We start from the raw sequence: 21,134 nt of genomic DNA on the forward strand, positions 1-21,134 counted from the left end.
GCGCCACGCCGCGCGCCGCCCCTCCCCCGCGCGCCGCGCCGCGCCGCGCGCCTCCCCCCCCCCCCGCGCGCGCCTCCCCGCCGCGCGCCCCGCCTCGTAAAATAAGCTGGTAAAAACAATGGCAACTAAATAGAATCGAGGCGATGTACATCTCATCGACAAAATGAATAGGGTGATGAAAATAGATACAGTTGAGCGGACGAGTTACCGTGCCCCCTCCCCCGTAGGGCTCCCGGTCCTCATCCCCATTTTCCAGAGGAGGTCACTGAGGCCCGGAGAAGCGAAGGGGCTGGCCCAAGGTCACCCAGCTCACCGGGGGCGGAGCGGGGATTCGAACCCAGGACCTGTGGCTCCCAAGCCCCGGGTTCCCGCCACGTGGCACAGGCCCGCGGCCTCGGACGGGCTCCCAGGCCTCGCCCCAGCAATGAGCTGCGCGCGAAGAATAAAGAATAAACAATTCCATCCTTCACCGAATGTATTCATGCATTCATTTATTTATTCACTCGTTCGTATTTATTGAGCGCTGACTGTGTGCAGAGCAGTCATTCAGTTCATTCGATGCGAAGCAGCGTGGCTCAGTGGAAAGAGCAGGGGCTCGGGAGTCCGAGGTCGTGGGTTCGAATCCCGGCTCGATCACTCGTCGGCTGTGTGACTTGGGGCAAGTCACTTCAGCAGCGGCGTGGCTCAGTGGAAAGAGCTCGGGTTTGGGAGTCCGAGGTCGTGGGTTCGAATCCCGGCTCGGTCACTCATCAGCTGTGTGACTGTGGGCAAGTCACTTAACTTCTCTGGGCCTCAGTTCCCTCAGCTGGAAAATGGGGATTAAGACTGTGAGCCCCACGTGGCACAACCTGATTACCTTGTATCTACCCCAGCGCTTAGAACAGTGCTTGGCACATAGTAAGCGCTTAACAAATACCAAAAAAAAAAACCAATTCTCGGTACCTCAGTTCCCTCTTCTGGAAAATGGGGATTAAGACTGTGAGCCCCACGTGGCACAACCTGATTACCTTGTATCTACCCCAGCGCTTAGAACAGTGCTTGGCACATAGTAAGCGCTTAACAAATACCAAAAAAAAAAAATTCTCGGTACCTCAGTTCCCTCATCTGGAAAATGGGGATTAAGACTGTGAGCCCCACGTGGGACAATCTGATTGCCTTATATCTCCCCCAGCGCTTAGAACAGTGCTCGGCACATAGTAAGCGCTTAACAAGTACCAACGTTATTATTCTTATCATTAGTATTTATTGAGTGCTTACTATGTGCAGAGCACTGGGGGAAGCAGCGTGGCTCAGTGGAAAGAGCCCGGGCTTCAAAGTCGGAGGTCATGGGTTCGACTCCCGGCTCTGCCCCTTGTCAGCCGTGTGACTGTGGGCAAGTCACTTCGCTGGGCCTCAGTGACCCCATCTGGAAAATGGGGATTAACTGTGAGCCTCACGGGGGGCGACCTGATGACCCTGTATCTCCCCCAGCGCTTAGAACAGTGCTCTGCACATAGTAAGCGCTTAACAAATACCAACGTTATTATTACTAAGCACTGGACTAAGCACTTGGAATGGACAGCTGGGCCACAGAGAGGGACCGTCCCTGCCCCACGACGGGCTCACGGTCTAAAAGGAGGAGACACACGACAGAACAAAACCAGTAGACCGACATCGATACCATCAAAATACATAAATAGAATTCCTTCATTCATTCAATAGCATTTAGTTCTATTGTTGGTATTTGTTAAGTGCTTACTATGTGCAGAGCACTGTTCATTCATTCAACGGTATTTCTTGAGCGCTTACTATGTGCAGAGCACTGTACTAAGCGCTTGGAATGGACAAATGGGCAACAGGTATTCATTCAATAGTATTTATTGAGCGCTTATTATGTGCAGAGCACTGTACTGAGCACTTGGAATGGACAAGACAAGGATCATAGATAGAGACACAAAATAAATAATAATAGTAATGATGATGGTATTTATTAAGCGCTTACTATGTGCAAAGCGCCGTTCTAAGCGCTGCGGGGGATACAAGGTGATCAGCTTGTCCCATGTAGGGCTCACAGTCTTCATCCCCATTTTCCAGATGAGGGAACTGAGGCCCAGAGAAGCGAAGTGACTTGCCCAAAGTCACACAGCTGACAAGCGGGGGAGGCGGGATTTGAACCCACGACCTCTGACTCCCAAGTCCGGGCTCTGTCCGCTGAGCCACGTAAATCGAGTAACAAATATATACAAATATGCCCAAGTGCTGTGGGGAGGGGAAGGCGGAAGAACAGAGGGTGAGAGACGGGGGAATAGGGAGGTGAGGAGAGGGAGAGGGAGGGCTCAGTCTGGGAAGGCCTCCTGGAGGAGGTGAGCCCTCAGCAGGGCTTGGAAGAGGGGAAGAGAGGGAGTTTGGCGGATGTGAGGAGGGAGGGAAATAACTCCCCACAGACTGTGCACTCTGTCCTATCTACTGGGGGCTGATCGTGTGCAGAGCACTGTACTAAACGCTAGGGAGAGTACAACACAACCGTAAAGACAAAGCCTGTCGCGTACGCTTTCATCCACTCATTCGATCAAACGTATTTACTGAGGGCTGACTGTGCGCAGGGCATTGTACTAAGCACTGAGAAAGTACAATAGAGCCTTAAAAACAGTCCCTGACCACAAGGGGCTTACAGTCTAGGGGGGGGGGGGGGAGACAGACATCCAAACAAGTAACCAGGCATCAATATAAATGAATAGAATTACAGATATATACATATATGAGTACATTTATATACACATGTATGTATATATCTATGCCACGGGGCTGGGGGTGGGGGACGAAGAGCGAAGGGAGCGAGTCGAGGTGACGCAGAAGAGGGGGGAACTGAGGAAAAGGGGGCTTAGGAGAACGCGGGCCTGGGAGTCACGGGGTCACGGGTTTGAATTCCGGCTGCGGCACTTGTCCGCAGCGTGACCTTGGGCAAATCACGACACTTTTCTGTTACTTCAGTTACCTAATCTGTAAAATGGGGATTGAGACTGTGAGCCCTACTGTGTGTCCCATCCAATTTGCTCATAACCACCCCAGGGCTTAATACAGTGCCTGGCATATAGTAAGCATTTAAAAAAATCCTTATTATCATTATCGTTATTATTATAACTGACACATTCCCTGCCCACAAGGAGCTTCCAGGCAGAGTGGCCTAACGGATAGAGCATGGGCCCGGGAGTCAGAACTACCCGCTTCTGCCACTTATCTGCTGTGTGACCATGGGCAAGCCACTTTACTTCTCTGTGCCTCAGTTCCCTCATCTGTAAGCTAGGGATTAAGACCGTTTACGCCATGAGGGACACGGACTGTGTCCAACCCGATTACCTTGTATCTACCCCAGAGCTTAGTACGCTGCCTGACACACAGTAAGTGCTTAACACATACCAGCAGTTATTATTAGTCGTCTCACTGACCCGACAACCACCGTCACCATTTACTTTTTCTTGTAAAAGTAACATTTATTGAGCTCCTACTGAATCCTACCAAAAGGGCTTACGGTACAGCCGAGAGTGTGTATGTAGAGTGAGAAATACTTGGCAATTTATTTCTATTATTATTAATAATAATAATAACAGTGATATTTGTTAAGCACTTATTATGTGCCAAACACTATTCTAAGCACGTTTATGTGGATATGTATATTTTTATCTCTATTTAATTTGAATATTCAATTATCTATTCACTTTTCATCCTGATCTAGTTAATAATAATATGAATAGCGGTATCTGCTAGCCCTTACTATTCAATAGTACTTTTTGAGCGCTTACTATGTGCTAAGCACTGTGTTAGGCTGTGCAGAATAATTCATTCATTCATTCAATAGTATTTATTGAGCGCTTACTATGTGCAGAGCACCGTACTAAGCGCTTGGAATGGACAAATCGGCAACAGATAGAGACGGTCCCTGCCCACTGATGGGCTTACGGTCTAATCGGGGGAGACGGACAGACAAAACAATAGCAATAAATAGAATCGAGGAGATGTACATCTCATTAAAACAATAGCAATAAATAGAATCAAGGTGATGTACATCTCATTAACAAACTAAATAGGGTAATAAAAAATATATACAATTGAGCGGACGAGCACAGTACTGAGGGGAGGGGAAGGGAGGGGGGAGGAGCAGAGGGAAAGGGGGTGAAAAGGGGGCTTAGCTGAGGGGAGGTGAAGGGGGGAATAATCAGATGGGATGCTGTCCCTGTCCCATATGGGGTCTTAAGTCTAAGAGAAAAAATATTTAATCTCTATTTTCCAGTGGAGAGAACTGAGGCACGGGGAAGTTAAAGGACTTGTCCCACAACGGGCAAAGCGACAGGGCTGGGATGAGAACCAGGTATCCTGACTCCCAATCTCATGCTCTTTCCACTTCTTCTCCTTCCTCTTATATCCTCGTTCCTCCAGCTGCTCACATTATTTTGTCCATCTCTTTATTGAGAGATAGACAAGTCTTCCTTCAAGACCTTATTATCTTATATTTGCCCCAGTGTTAGTACAGCGCTTGGCACATAGAGAAGCAGCGTGGCTCAGTGGAAAGAGTGGAAAGGCTTTGGAGTCAGAGGTCATGGGTTCGAATCCCAGCTCGGCCACTTGTCAGCTGTGTGACTTTGGGCAAGTCACTTCACTTCTCTGTGCCTCAGTTACCTCATCTGGAAAATGGGGATTAAGACTGTGAGCCCCACGTGGGACAACCTGATTCCCCTGTGTCTACTCCAGTGCTTAGAACAGTGCTCGGCACATAGTAAGCGCTTAACAAATACCAACATAGCAAGTGCTTCTACTTACTACTTAATATCCCAGTGATGGTAATTATTATTCCCGTTCCCCCCAACACTGTACAGTTTTCCTATCCCTTTCCCAACCCCAAACTTGATTCCCTGGCTCTCTGCTTCCCTCCAGCTTCCCTCACGCCCCTCAAATCATGGCTCATACACTAAACATGATCATCGGTTTGGGGAGAGGAGAGGAAAGGAGAAGTGTGTAATGAATAATTGAGAGAAAAATCCTTGGAGAAAAAATGCTGGGAAGGCACTAGAATAGGTGACTCTAGAGCCAATGTATTGGGGTGAAGTGAATGAAAAAAAGAAAGAGCTTTTTTCCCAAGCGCTTGTGGCTTCCATGAGGAGGGAACTCTGACCCCAAAGCCCGTTGAGTAAAAGGGGCAACCGAGAAGTTGCTCGTCCTTTCCTCCCTTTGAGCTGGAAATTGTGAGCTCTCGGAGACTATATTTTCTCCTAAGCCAGGAGGTTCCAGCCCCCGAGGATTCCTGTCATTCTCACTGAGTCATGAGGCAGTGCCAGAAGTTTCTCTAGCCCCAGTTCTTGAATCCACCAAGGACAAGTCATACCTCTGCCGAGGTGACAGGAGTTCCGATCTCGTTTGACCTACACGATGCTGTCTGTCAGGTTGGAGGATGCTACTAGTGATGGCAAGCTGGATTTCTAGGACACTTCCAACCCACTGGGAAACTCTTTCAGCTCACTGGGCTACACGTTTCTTCAAAAATCTGTAAGGCAAGGGTCTAGGAACTGCAGACAACTCTGTTCTGGGGGCACAAGAGCAAATCATCATGAATTTCTTTGCAGGTATAGCGGTAGACTACGGACCGACGTGGGGCTCACAGTCAAAGTAGGAGGGAGTAGGGTTTAATCTCCATTTTACAGTTGTGGCAATTGAGACACAGAGAACTTAAGTGCCTTCCCCAAGGTCACACAGCAGACATGTGGCAAAACCAAGATTGGAACCCAGGTCACCTGATACCCAGGCCTGAGCTCTTTCCCCTAGGCCATGCGGCTTTTTGGAGTTAAAAACCAGTGATCACCCATTCTGGATTGACCTGATTTTGCTTTCTTTTAGAAATTCCAGGCCCGGAATTTTAGGAGAGCCTGTAACCATGACCCAGTGTTGTCAAATCAAAACATTACGTGTATCTCCCGGGAATTTAGTAGAGGAAAACCTCATTAAAAATAATCCACACTCTTGGCTGGCTGGGATTCATTTTGAAACACTCAAACCTATAAACCAACTTCAGGGAGTGCCGAACGGATTCATTTGCTCTGGTAAGCAGTGGCCTCAAAGGTTTGAAAAAGAGTAGACTGCTGTGAAGAAGATGCAACAGAATCCTGTCACGGAGCCCGGTAGTAGCCCTGGGAGATCCATTCCATTAAGGTTAAGGGATTCAGAAATCTGGTGGTTACACACCATTTTGAGAAGGTTATCGTCGTCGGCCGGGAATGTGTCTGGGATATCACTGTGCCGGACTCTTCCAAGCACTTAGAATAGTGCCCTGCACGTAACAAGTGCTCAATAGATAAGATCGATTGATTGATTGAGCGATAGCAGCGTGGCTCAGTGGCAAGAGCCCGGGCTCGGGAGTCAGAGGTCATGGCTTCGAATCCCGGCTCTGCCTCTTGTCAGCTGTGTGACTGTGGGCAAGTCACTTCACTTCTCTGGGCCTCAGTTACTTCATCTGTAAAATGGGGATGAAGACCGTGAGCCTCATGTGGGTCAACTTGATGACCCTGTATCTCCCCCAGCGCTGAGAACAGTGCTGTGCACATAGTAAGCGCTTAACAAATACCAACAGTATTATTATTATTATTATTAGAACAGCTTGTTTTCTAGCACCGGGGAGAGCAGTTCTAATGACTACGGTCTTGGGGCTTCTGCTCTCTTAATGATAATTAATCAATCAATCAATGGTATTTATTGATTACTTTGTGCAGAGCACTTTGCTAAGCACTTGGTAAAGTAGAATACAACAGAGTTGGCAGATACGTTCCTGCTCACAAAGAGATTAGTTCATTCGAGTAACCCTTAGACCGTCAACTCCTTGTGGCCAGGGATCTTGTCTATGACAACTCTGTTGTACTGTCTCTTCCCAAGCGCTCAGTACTTCGCCTGGCACACAGGCAGCACTGAATAAATACCACTGATTGATTGAGGGATTGATCGATGACTTGCACGGGCCGACAAAGCCGGCCGAGTTCCAGATGGGAGGTAATGCTGAAAAAAGAAATCCTAAATTGTAGTTATAAAACCTTAATAGATAAATGAGACGAGCAAGGGACACTCTTTCTAAAACTCAGATCATGAGAATAATCAACAGGGTAATTGTAAGTTCCTCGAAAATAAGGGTCATGGCTATTGGAGTACTCTCCCAGTAGCTCAGAACGGTGCTTTGCACGGAGGAAGAGCTTTTTTATGGTATTTGTTAAGCACTTACTATGTGCCAGGCACTGTTCTAAGCGCTGGGGTAGATACAAGATGATCGGGCCAGACACGGTCTCTGTCCCACATCACTGATCAATCAATCGATAGTATTTATTCAGCACTGATTCTGTGCAGGGCACTGTACTAAGCAGTTGGGAGAGTAAACACAACAATATAACCGACATATCCCTGCCCACAACGAGCTTACGGTCTAGAAGGGGAGACAGACATGGATTAAATAAATGAATTCTGGCTATGTACATAAGTGTCGTGGGGTGAAGAAAGGGAGAAAGTCAGGGTGAAGCAGAAGGAGGATGGAGAAAAGGACATAATAATGTTGGTATTTGTTAAGCGCTTACTATGTGCCGAGCACTGTTCTAAGCGCTGGGGGAGACACAGGGTAATCAGGTTGTCCCACGTGGCGCTCAAAGTCTTCATCCCCATTTTACAGATGAGGTAACTGAGGCACCGAGAAGTTAAGTGACTTGCCCAAAGTCACACAGCTGACAAGTGGCCGAGCCGGGATTCAAACCCATGACCTCTGACTCCAAAGCCCGTGCTCCTTCCACTGAGCCACGCTGCTTCTCAGGGAAGGCCCCCCTGGAGGAGATGTACCTTCAAAAAGGCTTCCAAGGTGGGGAAAGTAATTGTCTTTTGGACGTGAAGAGGGAGGGAACCTTTACAATTTAGGATTTATTTTTCAGTATTACCTTTCATTTGGAACTTGGCCAGCTTTTCTTGGGCTTTTCCAGGCCAGAGACAGGAAGTGGGCGACAGGTCAGCGGGGAGATAGATGAGATCGAGATACAGTGAGTAGGTTGGCACTGGAGGAGCAAAGTGCGTGGGCTGGGTTTTAGTAGGAGAGCAGTGAGGTGAGAGAGGAAGGGGTAAGGTGAACGAGAGTTTTAAAGCCGACGGTAAGGAGTTTCTGTTTGACGCGGAAGTGGATGGGCAACCACTGAGGTTCTTGAGGAGTGGGGAAACATGGACTGAACATTTTAGTAGAAAAATGAAGAGTGAAGTACGGACTGAGAGCGGGGAGACAGGAGGTAGAGAGGTCAGCACAGAGGTCGATCCAGTAATAAAAGCGGAATAGGATAGGTGCGCGGATTAACGTGGTGGCGGATAACGTTTGGATGGAGATCCAAGGACAGATTTTAGTGATGTTGTGAAGGTTGAACTGACGGGACTTAGTGATAGATTGAATACGTGGGTTGAAAGAGAGAGAGGAGTTAAGGATCACGCCAGAGTTATGGGTTTGTGAGACAGGAAGGGTGGCGGTGCTGTCTACAGCGAGGGGAAAATCACGGGGAGGACAGGGTTTGGGCAGGAAGATGAGGAGTTCTGCTTTGGGCATGTGAGGTTTGAGCTGACAGAAGGACATTCAGGTAGATGTGTCTTGAAGGCAGGAGGAAATGTGAGACTGCAGAGTGGGTGAGAGATCAGGGGTGGAGATGTAGGGTTTTTTTATGGTATTTAAGCGCTTACTATGTGTCAGGCACCGTACTGAGCGCTGGGGTGGATACAAAGAAGACCATTGATTTGGGAATCATCTGCATAGAGGGAGCGGTAGTTGAATAATAATAATAATATTGTTGGTATTTGTTAAGCGCTTACTCTGTGCCGAGCACTGTTCTAAGCGCTGGGGTAGGTACAGGGTAATCAGGTTGTCCCACGTGAGGCTCAAAGTCTTCATCCCCATTTTACAGATGAGGTAACTGAGGCACCGAGAAGTGAAGTGATTGGCCCAAAGTCACACAGCTGACAGGTGGCGGAGCTGGGATTAGAACCCATGACCTCTGACTCCTAAACCCGTGCGCTTTCCACTGAGCCACGCTGCTTCTCTAACCTGAGACTGTGAACCCTCCCATGTCTTCAACATGGGAGGGTTCACAGTCTTAATTTCTATTTTACAGATGAGGTAACTGAGGCAGAGAGAAGTTAAGCCATTTGCCCAAGGTCATACAACAGATAAATGGTAGAGCCAGGATTAGAATCCAGGTCCTCGTGACTCCCAGGCCCGGGCGCTATCCACTAGACCAGGAGGCTTCATCTCACGTCACGAGCGCTTAACCAACGCCATTTGTTGGATGATAGTAGTATTCACTAAGCACTCACTTCATGCCACTCTGCTATGCTAAATAACGTGGTAGAAACAAGCTAATTAATAAGGGAAATTGGTAGTTTGCTTTCTCAGTTTAGAGGCTTGACTAATAATTCGGGATGACGTTAGCTTAGCTAGCCGTGCATGGTGGCACGGGCTGAGAATTCAGAGACGGCGTTCTATTTCTGACTTCCTGTTCGGCTTAATGGTAACAGAATTAACAGAATTAACGGTTCCGGATCCTGACGGAGATGAAAGCGATCTACGTCAAGTGCTTTCGATTCATCGAAGGGGCGTGCTATGGAAGTTTCAGCTTTTATCACCCTTTAGGGCCCCAGTGCCTGCTTGGGATTTGTGAGACGAATAAACTGGTACTAAGTCAATTTGCCCGCTGGAGCATTTCAAGCTCTCCTTAACTGGAAAAGCAACGGGACTGTTCCCCTGTTTGTGAAATGACTCAAAATTGGCTTCATCTTTGTTTTCACTAGGCAGCTTTCTGACGTTGCCGGGCTAGAGGGGAATGAAAGAGATTCATCCCTGGAAGAGGTGGCTCTAATTCTCGTTTTGAAGTTAAAGATATCCACAGATTGAGAAAACCTGCTCCTCCCATTGTAATAATGTTAACGCTTCCCTATATTTATGTCACAGCTTTCTTCAATGTACTTCAGATATGTTCTCATTCATCTTCAAAATGTCTGAGTACTGTCAAATTTGGGTTGACTAGCTTATTGAATTTATGAATCTTCCATGGTTACTCTGAGGTTTCTTTAAAAACAAAGAGTTGTCTAGAGCGACTCTGAGGAAAAAGACGATGTAGAAAAATACACCAGAAACATTGGACCATATGTTGCCTCGTCACGTCTCAGAGAAGCAGCATGGTGTAGTAGATAGAGCACGGGCATGGGAGTCAGAAGGTCGTGGGTTCCAGTCCCGGCTCCACCACTTGTCGCCTCTGTGACCTTGGGCAAGTCACTTTACTTCTCCGGGCCTCAGTTTGCTCATCTGTAAAATGGACATTAAGACTGTGAGCCCCACGGGGGACAAGGACTGTGTCTGACCCGATTTGCTTGTATCCACCCCAGCGCTTAGTACTGTGCCTGGCACATAGTAAACACTTAACAGATGCCACAGTTATTATTATTATTATTATTTTTGTTGCAACTTATTGCTCTGATAACCCTTCCACTATGCTACAAGTTTCCAACTATATGACCGTACTTGACTATTCATTTATTCATTCAATCGTAGTTACTGAGCCCTTACTGTGTGCAAAGCACTGTACTAAGCACTTGGGAGAGTACAATATAACAATTAATAGACGCAACGAGCTCACAGTCTTGAGGGGGAGACAGGCATTAATAGAAATAAATAAGTCAATAAAACATACATATATACACATATATGCATGCATATATATGTTCTGTGGAGCTGGGAATGAGGATGAATGAAGGGAGTAAATCAGGGTGACGTAGAAAGGAGTGGGAGAAGAGAAGAGGGCTTAGTTGGGGAAGGCTTCTTGGAAGAGAAGGCTTCAATAAGGCTTTGAAGGTAGGGAGAGAAATTATCTGTCTGTTATGAGGAGGGAGGGCGTTCCAGACCATAGGCAGAATGTGGACAAGAGGCTATTGGGGAGATAGATGAGATAGAGGTACTAAGGTAGGAAATTAACAGCTTCACGTTTTCTAGTTTGGGGTATCTGACCTGATTTCCAAGATGCTCTACATTCTCTGGGTTTCTTCTCCCTGACCTCTAACTATGAACTTTCTGTTCTTGAATCACTTTCCTTTTCATAGGCAGGTTGCTTTAATGCACATTACCATTATGACCCTCTCTCAATCTGGGCCAGACCACCAGAAGTGAACTCCTTCCCATCGGGGGGCTGGACACATTGTCAAGATGCTAAATCACAGAGTGGACAAGCCTTGGGATCAGGAATTCTGCAGCTTAGGAGATGGAGCGAAGGTGAAGTAGGGGCAGAGCCTGGGGTTGACTCCATCTTGTTCTTCTCCCTGCCACTTGGAAATTCTAGATTAATAGATGGTTGAATGTGCATCGCCAGTTAACCCAGAAATTCTTTATGCAGGAGAGTGTTCTAGAAATGCAGTATCTTGCAAATGATTGAAAGATGCAAGCAGGCCTCATAATAATTATAACAATAATAATAACAACAACAATAATTCCTCCGAGAGGCCTTCCCTTAGGAAGCCCTCTTTTCCCCAGTGCCCTCTCCCTTCTGTGTTGCCTGTGCACTTGGATCTGTGACCTCTGGACATTTGATTTTTGCCTCACCCTCAACCCCACGGCACTTATGTACATATCTTTAAATGTTATATTAACTATCTATACTATTATTCATTATTTACATTAATATCTGCCTTCCCTTCTATATGTAAGCTCATTGTGGGCAGGGAACATGTTTGCGAACTCTGCTGTATTATACTCTCGCAAGCACTTAGTATAGTGCTCTGCATTCATTCATTCATTCGATGGTATTTTCTGATCACTTACTGTGTGCAGAGCACTGTACTCAGCACTTGGAAAGTACAATTCCACAAAAAGAGAGACAATCCCTGCCCACAATGGGCTTACAGTGTAGAAGGGGGGAGACAGACTTCAAAACAAGTAAACAGGCATCAGAAGCATCAATATAAGTAAACAGAATTATAGATATATGCACATCAAAACAAGTAAAAAGGTATTCATGTAAATAAATAGAATGATAGATATGTACTTATATACACAAGTGCTGTGGGGCAGGGCAGGGGAATGGAGCAAAGGGATCAAGTCGGGGAGATGGGGAGAAGAAGGGAGGAGGAGTTGAGAAAAAGGGGGGCTCAGTCTGGGAAGGTCTCTCGGAGGAGGTGAGCCTTCAGTAGGGCTTTGAAGGGAGGAAGTGTGATTGTTTGGTGGATGTGAGGAGGGAGGGCATTCCAGGCCAGAGGTAGAACGTGGGCCAGGGGTCCACGGCGGGACAGGCAAGAACGAGGCAGAGTTGAGGAGGTCAGCCTCATAGGAGCAGAGTGTGCGGGCTGGGATGGAGAAGGAAAGAAGGGAAGTGAGGTAGGAGGGGGCAAGGGGATGGAGAGCTTTGAAGCCAACAGTGAGGAGATTTTGCTTCATACGGAGGTTGATAGGGAACCACTGGAGATTTTTGAGGAGGGGGGTGAGGTGCCCAGGACGTTTCTGTAAAAAGATCATCCGGGCAGCAGAGTGCAGTATAGACTGAAGTGCGGAGAGACCAGAGGATGGGAGATCAGAAAGGAAGCAGATGGAGTCATCCAGTCGGGATGGGAGGACAGAGTCAGTGAAGCCAAGGTTGCATAACGTGTTGAGAAGGCAATGGTCAACAGTGTCAAAGGCAGATGAGAGGTCAAGGAAGACTAAGATGGAGTCGGAGCCGTTGGATTTGCCCGTTACACTCACTCCCTTGGTGAACTCATTCGCTCTCACGGCTTTGACTACCATGACTACCATCTCTACGCAGATGACACGCAGATCTACATCTCCGCCCCGTCCTCTCCCCCTCCCTTCAGGCTCGTATCTCCTCCCGCCTCCGGGACGTCTCCACCTGGATGTCGGCCCGCCACCTAAAACTCAACGTGAGCGAGACCGAGCTCCTCATCTTCCCTCCCGAACCCGGTCCTCTCCCGGACTTCTCTATCACCGTCGATGGCACGACCATCCTTCCCGTCTCTCGGGCCCGCGATCTCGGTGTCGTCCTTGACTCGTCTCTCTCGTTCACCCCACGCATCCTATCCGTTACCGAAACCTGCCTGTTTCACCTCTACAATATCGCCAAGATCCGCCCTTTCCTCTCCACCCAGACGGCTACCTTACCGCTACGGGCTCTTGTTATTTCTCGGCTAGACTACTGCGTCAGCCTTCTCTCTGATCTCCCTTCCTCCTCTCTTGCCCCGCTCCAGTCTATTCTTCCCTCCGCTGCCCGGCTCATCTTCCCGCAGAAACGATCTGGGCATGTCACTCCCCTTCTTAAACACCTCCAGCGGTTGCCTGTCGACCTCCGCTCCAAACAAAAACTCCTCACTCTAGGCTTCGAGGCTCTCCGTCACCTCGCCCCTTCCTACCTCTCCTCCCTTCTCTCTTTCTACCGCCCACCCCGCACGTGCCGCTCCTCCGCCGCCCACCTCCTCACCGTCCCTCGGTCTCGCCCATCTCGCCGTCCACCCCCGGGCCACGTCCTCCCGTGGTCCCGGAACACCCTCCCTCCTCACCTCCGCCAAACTGATTCTCTTCCCCTCTTTGAAACCCTACTTAAAACTCACCTCCTCCGAGAGGCCTTCCCAGACTGAGCTCCCCTTCTCCCTCTACTCCCTCTACCACCCCCCCTTCACCTCTCTGCAGCTTAACCCTCTTTTCCCCCCCATTTCCCTCTGCTCCTCCCCCTCTCCCTTCCCGTCCCCTCGGCACTGTACTCGTCCGCTCGACTGTATATATTTTCATTACCCTATTTATTTTGTTAATGAATTGTACGTCGCCTCGATTCTATTTAGTTGCCATTGTTTTTACGAGATGTTCTTCCCCTCGACTCTATTTATCGCCATCGTCCTCGTCTGTCCGTCTCCCCCGATTAGACCGTAAGCCCGTCAAACGGCAGGGACCGTCTCTATCTGTTGCCGACTTGTTCATTCCAAACGCTTAGTACAGTGCTCTGCACATAGTAAGCGCTCAATAAATACTATTGAATGAATGAATGAATGAATTTGTCAAGAAGGAGGTCACTGGTGATTTTTGAGAGGGTGGTTTCAGTGGAATGGAGGGGACTGAAGCCAGATTGGAGGGGGTCCAGGAGAGAGTCGGAGGAGAGGAATCTGAGGCAGCGAATGTAGATGACTCGCTCCGGGAGTTTGGACAGAAAAGGTAAGAGGGAGATGGGGTGGTAAGTGGAAGGGGCTTGGGATCAAAGGAAGGGTTTTTTAAGATTGGAGAGATGTGGGCATGTTTAAAGTCATTAGAGAGTGAGCAATTGAAGGTGGAAGTTCAGGAGAGGAGGAGAGAAGGAGCGAGAGTTTTTATAAGGGACGACGGAATGGGGTCTGAAGCACAGGTGGAGGGGGTGGCACTTGAAAGGAGGGAGGAGATCTCCTCTGAAGATACTGTTGGGAAGGATGGGAAAGTAAAGAGGGGGTCGGAAGGATGTGGGGTGAAGAGGGGTGATTGGGGGAAACTCAGACCTGATGGTGTTAATTTTCCTCATGAAATAGCTGGCCAGATCATTGTGGGTGAGGGATGGGGGAGGGGTAGGAACAGGGGGCCTGAGGAGGGAGTTGAATTTTTAGGACAGCTGACGAGGGTGATGGGCAAGGGTGTCAATAAGGGAAGAGAAATAGTTTTGCGGGACGGAGGAGAGGGCAAGCTTAAGGCAAGAAAGGGAAACTTAATGTGGACGAAGTTGGCCTGGTGTTTAGATTTCCGCCAGGAGCGTTCAGCGGCTCGAGCATTAGAGCGAAGGAGGCGGACGGTGGAGGTGCATTCCATAAATAACATCGATGATGATAATAATGATAATGGTTTTTGTTAAGCACTTCATATGTGCCAAGCTCTTATACTATGCAATGGGGCAGATACAAGATCATCAGGTCCCACGTGGGGCTCACAGTCCAGGTAGGAGGGAGAACTGGTATCGAATTCCCCATTTCGCAGATGAGAGAAGTGAGGCATGGAGAAGTTAAATGACTTGCCCAAGGTCACACAGCAGGCAAGTGGCAGAGCCTGGATTAGAACATAGGTCCTCAGGGTTAGTCAGAGAGCATTTAAAGGGATGGCATAAGTCATTTTTTGTAGCCGTAAGAGAGGAAAAATCAAGGACATCACTTTGGGAATTTAGAATGATAGCTTTTTATGAGAATTCTATGCCAAATACTTAGGAGTTGGTTTTTTTTTTCAAATTCAAGCAAGGAAATATGTAAATTTCCTCCCCACAGAGTTGCTGATGATGGCAGAGACAACCTTTCTCGAAAGAAACATGCTATGGAAATTCAAGGTTTTATTATCACTTGGGGTCGCAAGCCTCGCTGGGATTTATGAGATGCGGACATCCTCGACAGCCTCAGGTATCTGTCTAATGGTTTATTCAAGTTCACCATTCTGCATGACTTATCGTGGGAGGTGCAGCCCCATTCTACATCTGCTCATACGAGGTCCCTCAAACCTTCTTGTGTAACGGCTATTTGATAGTCACAGTTCCTTGATTCTTTCAGTTGTATTTATTGAGCGCTTACTGTGTGTAGAGTACTGTAGTTGGGGGAATACAACAGTAAACAGTCACATTCCCTGCCCACAACGACCTTACAGTCTAGAACGACGACTTTAACTTGATGACTCTCATGCATCAATTACAGCATTTGTTTACTCCGATTGGTAGGGCATTTATTCATTCATTCAGTCGAATTTGTTGAGCGCTTACTCTGTGCAGAGCACTATACTAAGCCCTTGGAAAGTACAATTCGGCAACAGATAGAGCCAATCCCTACACAACAACAGGTTCACAGTCTAGAAGCAGGATGAACAGTTAAAAGCAAATTGAATTTGAAGCCCATGCTCCCTATTTCTATTTCTGTTTCTACACTTAATGCACTCCATACTGTGGAACTGACAGACGTTTTGGTTGCTTCTGGTCATAAACTCAGAAGAAAATGCATTCACTTTTATGAGATAAACCTTATTTTTACTCAGAATTTTTCCTACTTAAGGAGGGAATTTAGTCGGCAGTCTGGAAAAGTAAAGAATTGGCTCTTCATGCTATTCACTGTGGAATAATTCTTTGAGAGTGATTGAATGTAATTTTATTCATTTTCAGAGAGTAGTAATAGCATTTCTAAAGTCCCTACTGTGAATGGACCGCTGTACTAAGCTCGGGGGAAAAAAATACACAGATGAGAATTAAAACCGGTTGAAAAGCAGCATAGTCTAGTGGAAAGACATTGACTTGGGAGTCAGAAGACCTGGGCTCTAAACCCAGCTCTGCCAATTGCCTGCTGTGTCATCTTGGGCAAGTCGTTTAATGTCTCGGTGCCTCAGTTTCCTCATCTGTAAAATGGAGATTAAATACCTGCGAGCCCTCCCCTCTAGGTGGAGAGCCCCTGGTGGGAGAGGAACTACACCCATTCTATATATATACTATCAACCCCAGGTCTTACCATGTGCCAAACACGGTTCTCGGTTCTCAACCTTTCATTCATTCATTCAATAGTATTTATTGAGCGCTTACTATATGCAGAGCACTGTACTAAGCGCTTGGGATGAACAAGTCGGCAACAGATAGAGACGGTCCCTGCCGTTTGACGGGTTTACAGTCTAATCGGGGAGATGGACAGACAAGAACAGTGGCAATAAATAGAGTCGAGGGGAAGAACATCTCGTAAAAACCGATGGCAACTAAATAGAATCGAGGCGATGTACAATTCATTAACAAAATAAATAGGGTAATGAAAATATATAAGGTAGAGCAGACGAGTACAGTGCTGTGGGGATGGGGAGGGAGAGGTGGAGGAGCAGAGGGAAAAGGGGAAAAAGAGGCTTTAGCTGCGGAGAGGTAAAGGGGGGGTGGCAGAGGGAGTAGAGGGGGAAGAGGAGCTCAGTCTGGGAAGGCCTCTTGGAGGAGGTGAGTTTTAAGTAGGGTTTTGAAGAGGGAAAGAGAATCAGTCTGGCGGAGGTGAGGAGGGAGGGCGTTCCGGGACCGCGGGAGGACGTGACCCGGGGGTTGACGGCGGGACAGGCGAGACCGAGGGACGGTGAGGAGGTGGGCGGCGGAGGAGCGGAGCGTGCGGGGTGGGCGGTAGAAAGAGAGAAGGGAGGAGAGGTAGGAAGGGGCAAGGTGATGGAGAGCCTCGAAGCCTAGAGTGAGGAGTTTTTGTTTGGAGCGGAGGTCGACAGGCAACCACTGGAGTTGTTTAAGAAGGGGAGTGACATGCCCAGATCGTTTCTGCGGGAAGATGAGCCGGGCAGCGGAGTGAAGAATAGACCGGAGCGGGGCGAGAGAGGAGGAAGGGAGGTCGGAGAGAAGGCCGACACGGTAGTCTAGCCGGGATATAACGAGAGCCCGTAACAGTAAGGTAGCCGTCTGGGTGGAGAGGAAAGGGCGGATCTTGGCGATATTGTAGAGGTGAAACCGGCAGGTTTAGGTAACGGGTAGGATGCGTGGGGTGAACGAGAGAGACGAGTCAAGGATGACACCGAGATCGCGGGCCCGGGAGACGGGAAGGATGGTCGTGCCATCGACGGTGATAGAGAAGTCCGGGAGAGGACCGGGTTTGGGAGGGAAGATGAGGAGCTCGGTCTCGCTCACGTTGAGTTTTAGGTGGCGGGCCGACATCCAGGTGGAGACGTCCCGGAGGCGGGAGGAGACGCGAGCCCGAAGGGAGGGGGAGAGGACAGGGGCGGAGATGTAGATCTGCGTGTCATCTGCGTAGAGATGGTAGTCAGAGCCATGAGAGCAAATGAGTTCACCGAGGGAATGAGTGTAAATGGAGAACAGAAGAGGGCCAAGAACTGACCCTTGAGGAACTCCAACAGTTAAAGGATGGGAGGGGGAGGAGGCTCCAGCGAAGGAGACCGAGAATGACCGGCCAGAGAGGTGAGAGGAGAACCGGGAGAGGACCGAGTCCGTGAAGCCAAGGTGAGATAAGGTATGGAGGAGGAGGGGATGGTCGACGGTGTCAAAGGCAGCAGAGAGGTCAAGGAGGATCAGAATGGAGTAGGAGCCATTGGATTTGGCAAGAAGGAGGTCATGGGTGACCTTAGAGATTAACTGTATCTACCCCAGTGCTCCGAATAGCGCTTGGCACAGAGTGAGTGCTCAGCAAACAGCACAATTATCCTTGCAATTCATTTTCATAAAAATCTGAACGCTATCCGCCCATATATGGGCTGACCATCAAGTGCTTAAAGGGTAGCGATCCAGGTGCAGGGGTGAAACAGAAGGAAGACGGAGTTGGGGAAATGAGGGCTTGTGGTGGGCAGGGAATGTGTCTGTTAAGTTGTCATATTCTTCCCCCCACAGAGTTGACCATGGACACCGAAGAAAAAATCAAATAATAACCCTCCCCCCACATAATATGAGTCAATGAAAATGATTAAAACAACATTGTTTTAACTGTTTCAACTGTGTTCAGAAACACAGTGTTCTGTGGCCCTATATTTATGGGGTACTGACTAGATCACCAATTGACTTAGGAAAATATTTCTAGATTATCTAGCAGTGTAAATTCAAGCAAATGTTGTTCTTTGCTCTTATTTTACTTTCTAAGAATCGATGCTTTCTGAAGGTGTCACCCACAACCTTATACTCAATTTTCATTTTCAAAGGAATTTATTTTTCAAAGGACTGAAGGTAGAAAATATAATGAGTAGAGCCTAGTTTCACTTGGGTTTCCATATGCTTTTTTTCCTTCTTCTTTAATCTATCATTTCCTACTTGGCCTAACACCTTCTCTTCATTGTTAATTAATTAATTATGGTATTTGTTAAGTGCTTACTATATGCAGAGCACTGTTCTAAGCGCTAGGGTAGATACAGGGTAATCAGATTGTCCCACGTGGGGCTCATATTTTTTAACCCCCATTTTTACAGATGAGGTAACTGAGGCACAGAGAAGTTGTGACTTGCCCAAGGTCACACAGAAGACAAGTGGCAGAGCCAGGATTAGAACCCATGACCTCTGATTCCCAAATCCGTGCTCTTTCCACTAAGCCACGCTGGGTTCATGCTGCTTGTTGTGCCATAACAGTCTCCAGGAGGCCTTCCCAGACTGAGCCCCCCCTTTCCCTCTGCTCCTCCTCCCCTCCCCATTCCCCCCCCCCCCGCCCTCTGCTCTTTTCCCTCCCCTCCCCTCAGCACTGTGCATATTTGTATATATTATTTATTACCCTATTTATTTTGTTAATGGGGTGTATATCTCTATGATTCTATTTATCTTGGTGATGCTGTTTTGTTTTGTTCTGTTTTGCTTTGCTGTCTGTCTCCCCATTTAGACTGTGAGCCCATTATTGGGCAGGGATGGTCTCTATCTGTTGCCGAATCTTACATTCCAAACGCTTAGCACAGTGCTCTGCACATAGTAAGCGCTCAGTAAACACTATTGAATGAATGAATGTACGACCATAGACCGATGCAGTCCTTAAAGGTGTTTGGCAAAGAATGCCAAATCACCTAAAGATGGGGAAACCTGGCGATTTCATCAGGACATGAGATCTATCATTAGAGAAACCACCATTTATCCTGTTGATTGAGATTTAAGATGAAAGCTTCAACACAAAATCCCGGGGAAGTCTTTGTGATGTGATTAGCCGCCTATAGCAATTTTTCAAACTCCTCATAAGCGATGCCAACGCACACCCAGTTTTGTGCGCAAATTAAAAACACCTCATGATGTGATACTGAAAAGCAAGTACCAAATCCCTAGACTCTCAGACTTGGTTTCGAAGATGAATTGCCAGTCATGTCCAACTGCAGTGGTTGTAAATTTGTGATACGCTAACACAGAGGTTGGAACAAATCACAGTGAATATTTTATCTCTGATCATGAGAAGCAAAACTGAATTTACATTTGAAAAGTAGCATTTAGGATAAATAGGTCTGAAACAAATTGTTTCTGAGTTCCCAGTGAGAAATGAAAATCACAGTCACTGAAAGATCTTCTGTTAGAAGAAGAGAAGACAAAGCATTTGAAATAAAAAGATGTCACTTATGTCCGTCCGGGGGGATTTCTAACTGGCTCAATCTAATCTGACGTCCACCCACTTCACTCCATGGAAATCACTCTTTCTAAGGTCAACGATGACCTCCTTCTGGTCATATCTAATGGCTTCTAGTCCATCCTAATCCTCGACTTCTCAATCAATCCATGGTATTACTGAACCCTTACTACGGGCAAAGACGTGTACTAAACACTTGGAAAGGTACGATACAACAGAGTGGGTAGATATCATCCCTGCCCCGGAGGAGTTTACAGTCTAGAGGGGAAGACAGACGTTAAAATAAATATCAGAGAGCTGCCTTTGACACTGTGGACTGCCTAATCTTGGCTTCACTGACACAGTCTTTGCTAAATTCTCCTCCTATCTCTCAGACTTCTCATTCTCAGATTCCTTTTCAGGCTCCTCCTCTGCCTCCCACCCTCTAACTGCGGGAGACTCTCAAGGTTCATTCTTGGATTCCCTTCTAGTCTCCATCTACATATAGTCCCTTTATTCACTTCCACAGTTTCAATTACCAATTCTACATGGATGATTCCTCAAACTTCCTCTCCAGCCCTGACCTTTCTCCTTCTCTGCAGTCTCTCCTTTCTTCCTGCCTTCAGCACATCTCTACTTGGTTGTCCTGCCAATGACTAAATCTTAACGTATCCAAAACAGAGTTCCTCATCTTTCCACCTAACCTCTGTCCTCCTCCTGTTTTTCCCATCGTTGGCGACGACCCCACTCTCTTCCCCGTCTCACAAGCCCATCACACTGGCAATATCCTTGACTCATTTTTCTCATTCAATCCACAGAGTCAATCTGATCCCAAATCCTGACATTTCTACCTACATAACATGGCCAGAATCCATCCTTTCCTCTCCAATCAAATTGCTACTGCATTGATCCAAACATTTATATCCTGCCTTGGCTGCTGCACTAGCCTCAATCAACCAATCAATCAATCGTATTTATTGAACACTTACTGTGTACAGAGCACTGTACCAAACGCTTGGGAGAGTACAATATAACAGAGTTGGTAGACACGTTTCCTACCCACAAGGAGCTTAGAGTTCAGAGGGGGAAACAGATATTAATCTAAATAAATTATATTA

The 21,134-nt window shown here is 47.5% G+C and overlaps 1 long non-coding RNA gene across 1 annotated transcript; it reads left to right on the forward strand.

The window, feature by feature from the left end:
- The first annotated feature begins 9,580 nt into the window (after positions 1 to 9,580).
- On the forward strand, positions 9,581 to 10,170 carry LOC120638075. Its single transcript, XR_005659550.1, has 2 exons — positions 9,581 to 9,696; positions 9,814 to 10,170. It is a non-coding gene; the product is annotated as an uncharacterized LOC120638075 (long non-coding RNA).
- The last annotated feature ends 10,964 nt before the right edge of the window (positions 10,171 to 21,134 follow it).

The sequence above is a fragment of the Ornithorhynchus anatinus genome, chromosome X1 (genome assembly GCF_004115215.2).
Source record: "Ornithorhynchus anatinus isolate Pmale09 chromosome X1, mOrnAna1.pri.v4, whole genome shotgun sequence".
In the NCBI taxonomy this organism is placed as follows: Eukaryota; Metazoa; Chordata; class Mammalia; order Monotremata; family Ornithorhynchidae; genus Ornithorhynchus; species Ornithorhynchus anatinus.